The 4,740-nt window shown below is 58.5% G+C and overlaps 1 pseudogene across 1 annotated transcript; it reads right to left on the bottom strand.

Annotated features, from left to right (window-relative positions):
• Positions 1–304: 304 nt before the first annotated feature.
• On the bottom strand, positions 305–4,283 carry LOC311188194 (neurogenic locus notch homolog protein 4-like; annotated as a pseudogene). Its single transcript has 7 exons — positions 4,226–4,283; positions 3,417–3,498; positions 2,949–3,241; positions 1,129–1,484; positions 921–1,033; positions 571–807; positions 305–468 (listed from the first exon to the last, which is right to left on the bottom strand). The product of its transcript is annotated as a neurogenic locus notch homolog protein 4-like (transcript).
• Positions 4,284–4,740: the final 457 nt, after the last annotated feature.

The raw sequence follows: 4,740 nt of genomic DNA, 5'->3' as shown, positions 1-4,740 counted from the left end.
TTTGTGTGTTGTTTTTGTATCCTGCTACTTTACTAAACTGTTTGATTATTTTGAGTAGTTTTCTGTGGAGTTTTTGTGGTTCTCAATGTATATTATTACATCATCTTTAAATAGTGATAGTTTTACTTCTTCTTTCCCTATTTGGATTCCTTGTATGTGTTTTTCTTATTTTATTGCTGTGGCTAAGACTTCCAGTATTATATTGAAAAGCAGTGGTGAGAGTGGACATCTTTGTTTTTTTGCAGATCTTAAGGTGAAGGCTTTCAGTTTTTCACCATTGAGAATGATATTGGCTATGGGCTTGTCATATATGACCTTTTGCTATGTTTAGGTCCTGGTGGCAGTGGGCCCTGTGTAGCCAGGCTGGCACAGGCAGAGTGTGGAGCCCGTCAGGGGGTTGGTGCTGCACTGGGGCTTCCCCGTGGCAGGGCTGGCTCAGACACATATCCTCCATGTGGCACAGGAGGCCTGGAGGGCAGGGAGGGATGAAGCTCTGAGGCCCAGCTGCCCTCCTGGCACTTCTCTTACTCACCGTCTCCACCCCCCACCTCCTGCACCCTCTGTGCTCACCAGTGCGGCCCGGTGGGCAGAGGCAGGAGAAGAAGCCCACGCGGTCAATGCAGGTGGCTCCTGGGGTGCAGGTGGCGGCCGCACAGTTGTCCAGGTTCTCCTTGCAGCCTGGGCCTCCCTAGCCACTCACACATACGCAATGGAAGCCGCCAGCCGAGTTCTGGCAGGTACCCCAGTTTCTGCAGCGAGGGGAACCCTGAGTCTCACATTCGTTCACATCTTCAGAGCAATCCCAACCTGTGAGGGGGGGTGAATGGGACAGGGACTGAGCTTGGAGCCCTCCGAGGGGTGGAGTTCAGGAGCTGGCCCTGCGGGGTAGGGGTGCTGTGGAGATGGCTTCAACAGCTCACTTGTCCAGGCCTCTGGGCAGAGGCAGGTGTAGGTGCCCAGCTCATCCTGGTAGGTGCCCCCATGCTGGCACTGGTGTCCAACACAGTCGTCTGATTCACCTAACAGTCCAGGCCTGTGAAATCTGACAGGGTGGTGGGATCAGCTGGGGGCGGGGGATCCATGGAGACAACCTCCTGCCCAGAAAGGGGGCCTGCTGGAGGTCCCCATGAGGACAAACCTGGGGCACAGAGGCAGCGGTGAAAGGTGAACTCCTTCTTTGGAACCAGCTGGCAGGTACCCCCGTTGAGGCAGCCTCTGGAGGGGCATCGTCCTGGCGTGAGCTCACAGCCGGCACCCTCCCGCCCAGCAGGGCAGAGACACTGGAAGGATCCCAGGGTGTTATGGCAGGTGGTCCCTGGGGCAGAGGTCCGGGTCCCGGTAACACTCGTTGATGTTGTGTTCGCAGGCATGGCCCTCAAAGCCAGGCGGGCAATGGCAGTGGATCTGGGGGTATGTGGCCAGACACACCCCTCCATTGATGCAGGGTTTGGATGAGCAGAAGTCCCAAAGCTGGCACTGCTCACCTGAGGCAGAGGACAGAGTGTTTCTAGCTCAGACTCCAGCTCTTGGGACACCCAGCACTCATCCTGGGTCCTCAATGGGGCTCATCTTCACATTCCCTTCTCTTTCCTCCCAGACCATCTTCGCCCTGCACCATCACCCCTTGCCTTCCTTCCCCCAATTCCTTGGGCAGGTTCTATCTAGAATGACCACATTTTCCAAGCTGAAGAGGACATGCGTCTGCCCGGGAGGGTCTAGGGCACAGGTTCCCTTCTGTGGCGGCCTCCGTGGGGAGGTTGAGGGCCCCCTTCTCTGCATTCAGAGGTCTTAGCACCTGTGTTGCAGCTAGCTGGGGTCATCTAGCCGCTCACCCTGAGCTGCTGATCTTTACCAGGGAGTGTGATCGCATAGTGATAACTCACTCCAGCCTGGTACCCCAGTGGGAGCAGGGCAGGGCCTGTGTGCGGGTATTGAGCTAAAGGAGCACTTCCCCAGCATCACCCTTGTCCTCCTCTCACAGCCTCAGGACATCAGAGGATGTCAGAGAGCCAAGACAGCTCATACAAGTGTGTGCATCTAGTCAGCAGCACAGCTAGTGCTGGCCTGGGAATTGGCAGCCCCTGGTCCCTGCTCTGAAGCACAAGGTCTGGTGAACTGTCCGTGACCATCTTCTGCTGTCACATGCTGGTGTCTTACCCTAGGCCCCAGGCTTGGTTTCCTCGGAATTACCTGGGCAGTTAAAAAAATCTCCATACCTGGGTCTGCCCTCGACCCACTAAATCAGACTCTCTGGAATGAAGCGCTGGTATTTTTAAGACTTTCCAGCTGATTGCTGTGTCTAGTCAAGTCTTTTTTCTAGTTTACCCCTAATGGGGGCACCCACATTCCAAGCACTTTCTTACCCATGGGGTCTTGGCTGCCAGGGCCCGTCCCCTCCATGCTGCTGGAGTCCTTGGTCCTCTACGGGCTGCCCAGCCCTGCCCATGCCCCCTGGCCACTTCCTCAGGGTCGACAACCTGCTCATCACTTGTCCTGTTCTCTTGCCCCAGGGCGGCACCCTCTCCTGGGATGGGCACCCCCTCCTCTCTCCTGTCATATCTTCCCCCCACACCCCCACAGCACACTTTCCAGGTGATTTTGTGAGCACCCCCACTCAGATGCTCAGGGAGCAGAGTCCTGGAGGTGCCTGGGTGACAGGTGTTAACCTAGCTTCTGGGTGGGGGGGCAGGGAGGGGCCAGGGCGGCACACTAAGGGGCAATAACAGCAGCTCTTTACCGACCGTGGAATTGTTTTGACATTTTAGCATCAGCACGACCAGGCTGGTGATCACAGTCTCGGGTAAACGGGTTGCCAACCAGAGCTTGTTGGTTCCCACGGCCTCTGTCCTCAAAGGGCTCCCAGTCGCTGGCTCTGGTGCCGCCTTTCCCACCCCACAGCCCAGTCCCCTGCACCTGCCTGTGCCCTTGCACCCCTGCCGTATGCTCACCTGTCCATCCAGGTAGGCAGGAGCACCTCGGGAGGCCTGAGGCCTGGATGTGGCAGCGGCCCATTTTGGAACAGAAGGAAGCACAGGGGTCCTTGAGCGGGGCCTGACACCTCTTGCCAGTGAAGCCAGAGGGGCAAGTACAGAAGAAGGTGGGGGCTGAGAGAGAGGGAGGACTGGGGGTGCCCTGTAGGGTGGGAAACAGGACCTGACAGCTGCCCCCATTCTTGCAGGGCTGGGCATCCTGGCAGGGGTCAGCAAACTGGCATGTCTCACCCAGGAAGCCGGGAGCGCACCTAGGGGTGGGTGGGGAGAGGAACACTCCTATCAGTGCCCCTTCATCTTGTCTCCCCCTCCCTCCTGTGTCTTCATGGTTTCCCTTCCTCTCCCCCACCTCCTCCCCGCTGCCTCCTCCCCACCTGCTCCTTCTCTGCTCCCCTCCTCTCTGGCCCCCACTCAGGGCACACTCACTGGCAGGTGCCTAGTCCTCTAGACAGGCTCAGGCAGGTCCCTCCATTGGCACAGGGTCCTGGGGCGCTCCCACAATGCAGCCCTAGGAGTGGACAGGAGGAGCTGGGATTAGGGAGCCCTGTGTCCACGCTTCCTCCTGGGGTGCTCCAGAGGGACCCATCTCCTTCATACCCCTGATCCTTGTCCCTGTGTGGCCCTTTGCCCAGCCCCCTAGATCCCAGCCTCTCAGTTACTAGTCCCCTTCCCCCCCTTCCTGTTTATTCTCTGGGCTCCGAGTCCAGCCTCAGGCTCCATCCCTTGGAAGTAAGACAACTGGGATCAGGAGGGGGGCTGAGGGCTCCTGGGAGGGGAATGGCTGAGACAGGGAAGGGATTTCCTCCAGGAAGGGCCCAGCTTCCAGCCATCCAGGGGTGGGGACAGCTGGGCTGGGAGAGGGACCTGGTGGGCCTTGACCTTCTGTCTCCATCTCCTGCTCCCGTCTTATTCCCCTGGCAGGTGGTCAAGCTGATTCTTCTCTCCCTCCTAAATGTGAGTGTAAGAGCCCCCGTCCCTTAGCTCCAGGGACAGCTGGGTTCTCCCTGGCATAGGCAATTCTTACCCACCCTCCACAGACCCATCCCTGGCACCAGGCCCAGAGCCCTGTCTGTGCAGCTCCAGGCAGAGTCCTCTCCCTGCAGCGGCCCTATCTGGGGGTGAGCACTGCCTCCATCCTGTGTTGCCTCAAATCCTGGGTTCAGGCCTCTGCCCCAACCACCATCATCCTCCTAAGTGGAGATAGGTCCCCCCACCTCTCCCACCCCACACCTCACCTCTGGTCTTGATGACTGAGCAATACAGCAGTAGCAGCGACAGTGAGGGAGGCTGCATGCCAGAGCCCCTGCCCCAGCCCAGGCCCCTCCACCTCTGCAGGAAGGACCCGCACCGAGCTGCCACCTCTGCTTCCAGGCCCTTCCTCCTCCTGCTGGGCTCCAAGCCTCACGTCTGAGCTGTTTCCTGAGTCACACAATGTCCTGGACACCCTAGTGATGGGGAGGAACTTGAGTGGATGAGGGAGGGGCTTTCTGTCCCTGACAACCCCAGGGGAGGTGGGGGTGAAGGAGAATTGTGTGGCTGCAGGGCAGGTGTTAGGAGAGGAGACTGGCTGGTGGGGTCCTTGGGGGCAACACAGCCCTTCTGCCTCTTGATATCCCTCCTTTCTAGAGAGGGGGTTGCAAGGTGGCCTCCCTGTGCTTCGGAGCATCAGGACCTGGGAACAGAGGTGTGTGTAGGGGGTGAGAGATCCCCTTTTCCTCTTCCGGGAGAGGGTGGTTGTTTTGTGAGGTCA

This window comes from Talpa europaea (assembly GCF_964194135.1).
Source record: "Talpa europaea genome assembly, chromosome: 2".
Taxonomy (NCBI): Eukaryota; Metazoa; Chordata; class Mammalia; order Eulipotyphla; family Talpidae; genus Talpa; species Talpa europaea.
This window is presented reverse-complemented; position numbering and strand designations above follow the sequence as displayed.